The 10,300-nt window shown below is 46.7% G+C and overlaps 1 long non-coding RNA gene across 1 annotated transcript; it reads right to left on the bottom strand.

Annotated features, from left to right (window-relative positions):
- Positions 1-553: 553 nt before the first annotated feature.
- LOC123364517 lies at positions 554-9,746 on the bottom strand. Its single transcript, XR_006577140.1, has 4 exons — positions 9,588-9,746; positions 8,947-9,013; positions 5,870-5,911; positions 554-692 (listed from the first exon to the last, which is right to left on the bottom strand). It is a non-coding gene; the product is annotated as an uncharacterized LOC123364517 (long non-coding RNA).
- Between the last annotated feature and the right edge of the window lie 554 nt (positions 9,747-10,300).

The following is a 10,300-nucleotide window of genomic DNA, read 5'->3' as shown; positions in this document are numbered from 1 at the left end:
TTGTGATGAATGCATTTTATAAAAACAATAAAAATAAACTTTCTCACAATCATAAATAATGATACTGCAAACAAAAAACTTTGCAAGTTGCAGCTTTATGCGTTGCCAGCCCTTGGTCCTCAGTGAACCTTTTGTAGAAAGCAGAAAGAGCAAATGATGAATAACTGTTTGATCTGAGTTTACTTGTGGTAATTTGTTTTTTAAATATTCCTGGGCCAAACCTCTTTCTTAAAATGTAAATTATTTTGAAAGTTTGGGGGCAAAAAATGTAGTACTACAAAGGAGAATAATAGAGTAGCTACATCTGGCAATAAAACAAAAAAAGCCATGATCGTTGTTGTGCTTATTTCACGTGTTTTGGTACGGTCTTTTTATTTCTCTCTGTCTTTTCTAAACTCGCTCTGGCTGTTTTTCATTGCATGGCGGCAGGACAGTATTTGTGTATTTTCCTCTTGCTGCCGCCTGAAAGAAAAATGACCCTATAACATGTAAGATTTTCTAACCACTACATTTAATTATAAAGAAGAAGAAAATACATGTTTCTAAAGTCTGAAAAAGGAAATATGCATAAGGATTAGAGCAGGAGGCTGAGAGTCAGAAGGTCTAGGTTGGATCTATTCCAGGCTCTGCTACTAACTTGCTGTTTGTCTTTGGGTAAGTCATTTCACCTCTTCGTGTCTCAGTATTACCATCTGTAAAATGAAGAAAATAGTATGTCAGAAGGGCCTTGAGAGGTTTGATTCATTACAATTCTTCAGCCAAAACGCTTGTAGATGCAAAAACCATGCACATATCTATTATAACAATTGAGTAATCATCAATAAGGCAGCAAATGCCAATGTGGCAGACTGATGAGGCAGTTGAAACCTAAGAAGTGCAGCTCAGCATATGAAAGAGGTACAACACTTTCCAAGTTGCTGTATTATGAGTTCTATTATTTTATTATTGATTTGTGTATTTGTGTAGAAAATGGATGTATTATTTAGCTCAAACCCCTGGAATAATACCCCTCAAATTAAAAAAAAATATATATAGTTTTACAACAACTTTGAAAATCTTTTAGCCTGCCTTTCTCACCTCCATGCTTACCTGCATTTCCTATTTTGAGATATCACAGACTGGACTTCCTGCTGGCAGGCATAATTAAAAAGGTAGTTGTCACTTGGGCCATCTCTACACTACAGAGTTTTATCGACGCAAGTTACGCCAATGATCAAAAACTGCTATAATTATATTGCTTATGCATGTTAACAAAACTCTCCTTCTTTTGGCAGAGCATGTCCATAGTTGGTGCTCTAGCATCAACAGAGAGACGGGTGCCCTGTGGGTAGCTATTCCACTGTGCTACTCTCCACCTTCTGCAGCTAGGAGTTGTGGGAAGGTGAAATGGATCACAGTGCATCATGGTGTGGGCTCAACATCCCATGATGCAGTTTTTTCCATCCCATCATTCCATGGACTTCTGACTGCATTTCACTGCATTTTTCAATGGCCTCTGTTTACTGTGCACCCGCCATCTCTGTCTGAAAGAATGGATCCTGCACTGCTCTCTACTGTTGTGATCACTGTTATGAACACATTGTGGTTGGTGATGCAGTATATCATGAGCTCCCAATATGAACAGGAATCAGAGTTGCCTGACCTGCTGTGTGCCGGGAAAAGAAACAACACAGGATTACTTTTGGCATTCAGGAAGCAGCTGCACACAATGGACTGTCACTTTTGGGCTTGGGAAACAAGCACTGAGTGGAGAGATCACATCATTAGGCAGGTCTGGGATGACAAGCAGTGGCTGCAGAACTTTCGAATTCAGAAAGCCACCTTCCTGGAACTATGCGCTGAGCTCGCCCCAGCACTGCAGCACAAGAACATCAAAAGGAGAGCTGCCCTCTTGGTGGAGAAGCGCGTGGTGATCGCTGCGTGGAAGCTGGTGACTCCAGACTGCCACTGTTCGGTCACAAATCAGTTTCAAGTCGGGAAGCCCACCATTGGGGCTGCATTAATGCAAGTGTTCACACAGGCGCCAACTTTCCTTGGCTCTGGTGGGTGCTCATGCCCCCCCCCCCCGCCTTCGGCTCTGCCCCAACTCTGCCCCCTCCCTGCCCCTATTGGACCCCTCCCCAAATCCCCACCCCGGCCCCGCCTCTTCCCTGAGTGCTTCGCATTCCTCCTCCTCCGCCCTCCCTCCCTCCCTCCTTCCCAGCCTCCCTCCCAGCATTTGCCATGCGAAACAGCTGTTTCATGGTGCAAGCGCTGGGAGGGAGGGGGGAGAAGCAGGACCCGGCGGCGCGGAGGTGAGAGGGGGCAGGACAGGGTGGGGAGCTGCTGGTGGGTGCAGAGCACCCATCAATTTTTCCCCATGGGTGCTCCAACCCATGGAGTCGGTGCCTATGAGTGTGCAAGTCATCAATCACATCCTGCTATAAAGGACTGTGACTCTTGACAATGTGTATGAAATAGTGAATGGCTTTGCGGCTTTTCCTTCCTGTGGTGGGGCAATAAATGGCACGCATATCCCGATTTTGGCCCCAGACCATCTTGCGATGGAGTACATTAATAGAAAGGGCTATTTCTCTATGGTTTTGCAGGCACTTGTGGATCACCAGAATCATTTAACTGACATCAACATGGGGTGGTCCAGGAAGGTGCATGACGCATGCATCTTCAGGAACATTGGCCTGCACAGAAATCTGCAAGAAGGGACTTTCTTTCCAGACCAGAAGATTCCAGTGGGGGATATTGAAATGCCCACAGTGATCCTGGGAGACCCGGCATACCCCTTACTCCCATGGCTCATGAAGCCTTACGTGGGAAACCTTGACAGCAGCAAGGAGTGCATCAACGATAGGCTAAGCAGGTGCAGAATGACCATAGAATGTGCCTTTGGCAGATTAAAAGCATGCTGGCGCTGCCTTTGTGGCAGGTTAGACCTAAATGAGGAAAATATTCCCATGGTCATAGCAGCCTGCTGTGCACTCCATAATATTTGTGAGGCTAAGGATGAAATTTTCCCCTGGCATGGAACACGGAGGCAGATCATCTGGTGGCTGATTTTGAGCAGCCAGATACCAGGGCTATTAGAGGGGCACAATGTGGGGGCTATTTGAATCAGGGAGGCTTTGAGGCACCATTTTGAGAATGAGCTCCAGTAATGTGTCTTTCTATACAGCACTCTATCATGCTTTGTTACCTTGCCACCTTGCATGAAAATGTTGATGATTCCTGACTGATTTGTACTCAGCAAATGATGGAATTACCACTGGGTATTAATTCCAGCAGCAACCAAACAAAGATTTGTTATCTTTCAGAGATTGTTTTTATTAAATACCTCTTAACAATACACACAATAGGCTTGGTGGAAAGAGAGATAAGAGTGAAGGATGGTGTAGGCTCTCACAGCTGTGTGTAAGTTCAGGTATCATTTTGGAAGCCGTCCAAACAGGTGGAGTGAACGGGGTACCGAGACAGGCCAGGAAGTTGCAAGGAATGTGTGGGAGGAGTTTCGGGAGGGTATGGAAAGCAGTTATGTGTCCGCAGCAGCTGGGGCTAAGCACACATGAATTCTACTTGCAGCATGATTAGGGACTTCAACATCTCTTTTTGCTCCTCCATCAGTTTTATCATCCATTCCTGAACCATTAAAATTGGCTCCTGGCTCTCCTTTTCTGTCCTGCTTGTCTATTTTATAATTTTCTTTTAAAGTCTCTCTCCACGTCCTCTGTTCTTGTTTTTCAGCCTCTGAGGGTTAGAGCACCTCTCAAAACATGTCCTCCTTGGTCGCTTCCTTATCTGGAGGAGGCACTCCGCCAGTGTGTAGTGGGTTCCCCTGAAGGCCACATCTGCAAAAGCACAAGAAATAATAAACAGAAGCATGATTGTTAGTGCACATACAGCCAGGGCTGGATTTCCAATTAGGCACAGTAGGCACAAGCCTAGAGGCACCAGTGTTCTAGGGGCACTTTACCTCTCTAAAACTGTGCAACACAAAGGTTAGCTGTAGGCGGGTGGTGGGGGGCACTGAAGATGCTGTGCCTAGGGGTGCATAAGGTATAAATCCAGCCCTGCACACAGCATTTAATCATAATAGTAAAATACACCTTTTAAAAATACGAATCGGTTTCCCACTATCCCTTGGCAAGTACACAGCTCAGCTAACACCCTAAACATGGTGAGTTCATCCCAGGGAGAGAGGGGACATGCTCAAGATGGGACAAAGGGTCTTGGTGGTTTTTTAGGGGGATCACTGCAGGCAACTAGGGAAATATTGTAAATTCTGCTACCATTTTCCACAGGTGAGGGACGCTGAAGCCAATCTCTCACTTCTGAGGGTAAGCAAGGATGCATTTCCTGCATGTGTGAAGCTTTAGACTGGGTCCCTATGCTGCTCGCCTGCCTGCCACTTTAGTCCCTGCACAAGTGATTGTCAATTGGCATGGGAAAGTTTCCTACAATGGGGGAAGGAACAAAGCAGCTGTGCCAAGGAACCTTCAGCAGAGGATTGGCAAGTGTTCCAGGAAAGTTTCCTAGTGATCTTGCTGGAGGATTCCCATGAAATCTCAGTGTGCATTAATACACTTCCGCTGCACTGCTTAACTACACAGGGGAATGTGAAGAACATGCAAACACAGCTGGTCTTGTACATTTCTGTCCCATCACCCACTTCTAGAAGGACAGCTCTACCTCAGATAACTGAGCAGCATCAACTCAAAAAGATTGCTTACCTGAGCTCTCCTCTCCTGCATCATGCAGGCCAGAGATATACTGCTAGGACTGGCTAGACCCCTCTGGAGTGGAAAAGTGCCACTGAACGACCCTACCGTATGCTCCACTTCATCCTCCAACTCAACCTTCCTGTCCACTACTTAATCCTCTCCAGTCCCCCACACAGTATCCACAGGGCTCTTGGCAGTGGAGGTGGGGGTCGCCACCAAGGATGGCATCCAGTTCCTTATAGAAGCAGCAGGTCTTCAGCGCAGCATCAGAGCGACGGTTTGACTCTCTTGCCTTCTGATATGCCTGCCTCAGCTCCTTTATCTTCACACAGCACTGATGCATGTCTCGTTTGTAGCCCTTGTCCAACATGCCATGAGAAATCTGACTGTAGGTATTGAAGTTCCTACAGCTGCACCAGAGCTGGGACTGCACAGCCTCCTCTTCTTACAGAGTCAGCGGATCCAACAACTGAGGTGTGCTCCAAGTGGGAGAGTGTTTGCTGAGAGGATCCACCATGGTCAGACGAGAAAATGCTATGTAAGCAGTCCACGCCAAGCAAACAGGAAGTAGAATTTCAAAAATTCCCAGAGCTTTAATGTGGGAGGGGCAGAAGCCTGTGTACCTGGGTACAGGGCAGTGGAGTTCGAACTGCTGACCAGAGAGATCAGGATGGGCATTATGGGGCACCTCCTGGAGGCCATTTACATGACATAATCAAGCACAGTGTCTACACTGACACTTTGTCACTATAACTTTGCCGCAAATAGCTATACACCTCTTGTGATATGTATCTCTAAACGCTGTTCTGACAAAAAATATTTTAATCTATATTTTTATTTAAATTATAATACCTTGCACATATTTAGTGCCTTTCATTTATAACTCATAGGGGTTTGCAAAGGTGCATATATTTTACAGATGGGGAAACTGAGGCATTTAAAGTGACTTGCCCAAGGTCATATTGTAGGTTACTGGCAGAGCTGGGAATATAGTTCAGGCGTCCTGACTGCCAGACCTGTATCCTATCTACTTGACCATACTGCCTCTATAAATACTTCTTAAACTATTTGTTAGAAGAAAACTGCACTGATTTCTAACTCTATAAACAGCTTGTCCAAAAATTTTATAACTTGGCTTTTCACAAAATAGCATTTACCTTACTGAAAATAGGTTTGCAGGAGCTTTTACTGGATCCAAACTGCAATAAATAAGATTACAAGTTAAATGGAATGTTTAGAAATGCCCCTTCCAGACCTGATTGGCAAGTGGACTGTGCATTAATTCTCCAGAAATGGGAAAGCCAAACCACACAAGTCATGCACATCTAGCAAAATACAGCACATGATCAGAAAGCCAGAGAAAAGGTACTTTCAAAGTTCCCCCTCATTAGTGACTGCTTGGGGTTACCTGGGAGCATGAACTCTCTCAGCTGGTCATTAATCTTCCAAAATGCCTTGGGCTTCATTTATTATAACTTAAATACTTTAAATAAACTATATGCCAGAAAGCATCTCCACCCGCCTATTTCCATGCTGAAGTTTCAATAGTTTTGTCAATATTGAAAGTAGAATGAAATGGCTGCATTATTGCTATAGTGGGATGGATTCCTCTGCAGACAATGCTTGAGAGTTTACATCTGTGGTCCCCAAAATTTTGAGGGTCGTGCCTCCCCTACCCCTGAGCCAGGAATGGAGGCAGGGGCTGTGGGGGAGGGTGGGGGAGTGGAGCCACAGCCAGGCTGTGCTGGGGGCTGGCAGCCAGGCCTGTGGCCAGGTGTGGCTCCATTCCAGGCCTTGCCCCCAGCCTCCACCCCGGGATAAGAATGGAGCTGCCGCTAGCAGCCAAGGCTGGAGATGGGGCCAGGCGCTTGTGGGGCCAGGTACATGGCTGGGGGCTGGACAGGAGCAGAGCTAGGAAGGGGCTGGGTGGCACTCCCTCTCTACCCCCGTGACGGCTGGCCTGGGCCTCGCCATGCCCCCCTGGATGGTCCTTCATGCCCCCTATTGGTGCATGCCCCACACTTGGGGATCTCTGGTTTACATCATAGATCATACAGTAAGCTGAATGATTATGTCCATGTGTGATGATGACATTACATGATGGGGAGATGTCTTGTTTCAGAGCTGATGTGGGAAAGTTTGTGTTGGGCTTGGGGATTGTTGTTTTTGAGTGTTGTTTGTTTTGTTTTGAATCAACTTCATTTTTTTTTATTTATGACATTTTTCTGTACCGGCCAGGGAAGAACAGCAGGCAACCAACTGGCTACTCTACTTTTCTTAAACATTAAAGGAAAACATATCTGACAGGTAAAATTTGCTATATAACACCCTCTCCCTCTTGCTTTCTTACACAAACCAGTACAAAACGACACACAGAACTGTGTACAATGTAACTTATGCAAGCTGAAGTGACTATCGCCTTGACTCACATACATACAACCGATGTACGTGGTTGGAACTCAAGGCGGATGATGCCACTTGCTTTTACCTCTGCCACAAGTAATAGTGTGCTGCTTTTGGAAGTTCCCCAGGCATCAAAGGTTTGCTCTTACTTTGGCTTGGCTGGTGGGCACTGACAAGACTGTACTAAGAGTGACTTGATTATTTGAGCTTCAAAGACAATTCCCACCACCCCAGTAAGCAGCCCAAAATAGAATTCTTCCAAAGGACACAAGTTCACTCTGTTAATTTAGGATGTTTCCGACATCAATTGACAGCATTATGAGGCAAAGTGCCTGCAGCCAGCAACTGCATATTTCAAATCTCTGTTTCATTATCTGTCTTTCCTGTCTGGTTGCTTTAATCATTGACTAATAACTTTGAGGGATCACCTTGTTACCATCAGCCACCCAGCCCTGCAGTGCACTGCTAACACCCAGCTGCTATTGGACCTGAATTGGGTAATATCTATGTTGTCTTTTAGCTAACAGTAGGCTGGCAGGGCTATCAGAGTGGCTAATAAATCCATATGTTTGTGTAAAAAGAATGAATTCTATCTATCTTAGGTACTTGTATGGCCCCAACTACTATGGCATCAAAGGCCTGGACTCACAAAAGGAGTTAGGCATTATGATGCTGAGCGTCACTGCACCTAAACTTTTACGCACCTAGAAAATCACTGCAATTCACAAAGCCTGTGTTAGGTACTCTGGCTCCCTATACCATGAATGGGAGAGATGAGTGTCTTAGGGTATGGCTACACTGGCGATTTGCAGCGCTGGAAAGCCTCCACCAGCGCTGCAATTAGTAAGTGGCCACACCTGCAGGGCACTTCCAGCGCTGCAACTCCCTGGCTGCAGCGCTGGCCGTACACCTCACTCAGCATGGAGAATAAGGATTCCAGCGCTGGTGCTGCAGCGCTGGTCATCAAGTGTGGCCACACACCAGCGCTGTGATTGGCCTCCAGGGTATAAGGTGTATCCCAGAATGCTTTTATAAATTACTCTCTTTGTTTTGTTATGCAGCCTCTCTTTGTTTTGTTGTGAACGAGCTCCGTGTTGCCGTTGCTGCTTATCTAAAAAACAAACAGAGCTCCTGTTTGCTGTGATCAATCTGTACCTGGCTGTAAACAATCAAATGAGAGGCAGGCAGGGAGCGAATGAAACAGCGGGGAGTCCTGTTGGCTGCAGGCTGTTTGCAATTAAGAGTTAAGACTAAGGGGTCGGAAAAATGTTCTGATTTTTCAAGGCAGGAAGCTAAACACACAGTGTTGGCTCCAAAAATCCACTCTCTCTCTCCCCCCGCTACCTGTCACACTAGACCCCACTCCACCCCCCTCTTTTGAAAAGCACGTTGCGGCCACTTGAATGCTGGGATAGCTGCCCATAATGCATCACTCCCAACAGCGCTGCAAATGTGGCCACACACCAGTGCTGCTCCTACACAGCTGGATAACCAGCGCTGCAAACCGTAAGTGTAGCCATACCCTGACTCTGATTCACAGCAGCCAGTATGCTATGCAGGGAACCACCTCAACTAGGTCCACATCAGAATATCCCACAGCTCAGTAGTTAGCACACACTCTCTTGAGAGGTGCGGATTTGCCACCCCCAAATGCTCAAAAATCATGGGTCAGGCTCACTGACAATCATGAGTTTGGCTTTAAAATCATGAGATTATGTAAAAATAATAGATGTGGTGGTCTTTTGATTTGTCTTCTCCTTTTTGAGCCTTTAGGGTGCACTGGGGTCACATTTTGTAGCTTTCTCCACAGCCATGAGGGCTAGAAACTTACCTTTTTTTTTTTTTAAAAGAATGAAGGCTGTAATCATCACATATCCTCTTGACTCCAGGAGCTGGGGCTTTAAGGAAAACAATAATTATCATGAGACTCATGACAAAATCATGAAAGTTGGCAACGTCTGTTCAAATCTCTTCTCCCACTCAGGTGGAGGGGGGACTTGAACCAGCGGTCTCCCCCATCCCTAGCCTCTGGGATAAAAGTCATGAGGGAAATCCTCATCCTCTTCTCCCGCCCTACCCTGGTTGTTTTGTGTGAGCTTGCCTGAGGGAACCTGTGAAAGGGTAGGGGATGCCATTTCCATGGGGCAGAGGACTTGCCTGTCTGAGGAGCCTGCCTGCTGCACCTGAGAAAAAAGGTAGGACTTAGTTAGCTGACCTCTATAAAAATGAGGGCAGCAAGAGCTGAGGGAGGGACAAGGGCTACAACACCTTCAGGAAGCCGAAAGGCCTGGAGTGGGCCTCCTGATGGACTATTACTGCTGAGAGCGAGGAACTGCTGCAGAAAACCAAACAGCCAAGAGGGGAGACTCTTTGGGTGCCATTTATTGCTCAAGGGTAAAAACCTGGAAATCTTGATACTGAAGTTACTGATGAAGAGTGAAAGAGATTCGGGTGAGGCACTCTTGTACTTACACAGACTTTGAAGTAAGGCTCTGTATTAATGCTTTGATAATGTGTTTAAGAAGGTTCAGTTAAAAGGAAACATCCTAGTTGAAAGTGGCTTCCTGGATTCCTTGAGAGATCTCAGGCAAAATTAGTCCAGGGAGTGAGCAGACCCAACAGAACAGAACTTGGTCAGAGAGGAGGAGGTCACTATAAATAGAAATAATCCTTTACAGGCGCAATCGAGTAGGTGTGCTCAGCGGCCACCTACTGGACTGGAGCTTGTATGTGATTTAGGAAGCCAAACATCCTGTTGCCCATGGGTGGCAGGTGAAGCCCCCTTTAGAGGAGGCTAGCCCCTGGCTCAGCCGCTTCTGCCCGTACCCCCACCCCTGCCCACAGCCAGAGCCCCAAGACCTCCTGCCCCTCCCCTGCTGCCAGACCCATGAGTCCCCCCTCAACTGGAGGAGTCCTGGGCTGGCTGAAGCCCTGATTTCCCCCCCCACACACACACACAAACACACCTGCCTGGAGGTGTGCCCAAGCCCCCTCCCCCACACACACACATGCCTGAAGGTGTAGTGTAGCTGCAGCTACACTACACTTCCCTACCCCAGACCATAACCACTGCAGGGGAAAGCCTGTCACTCTCATCAGAAGAAGCTTTTGATATGCCCCATACAGGTTCCAGGATGGCTCAGGAGGCAGTATGTGCTATTCAGCTTCCTGGATTCATCAGTAAT

The sequence above is a fragment of the Mauremys mutica genome, chromosome 2 (genome assembly GCF_020497125.1).
Source record: "Mauremys mutica isolate MM-2020 ecotype Southern chromosome 2, ASM2049712v1, whole genome shotgun sequence".
Classification (NCBI taxonomy): domain Eukaryota; kingdom Metazoa; phylum Chordata; order Testudines; family Geoemydidae; genus Mauremys; species Mauremys mutica.
Note: the sequence above shows the minus strand (reverse complement) of the source record. Positions and strands in the feature narration are given on the sequence as shown.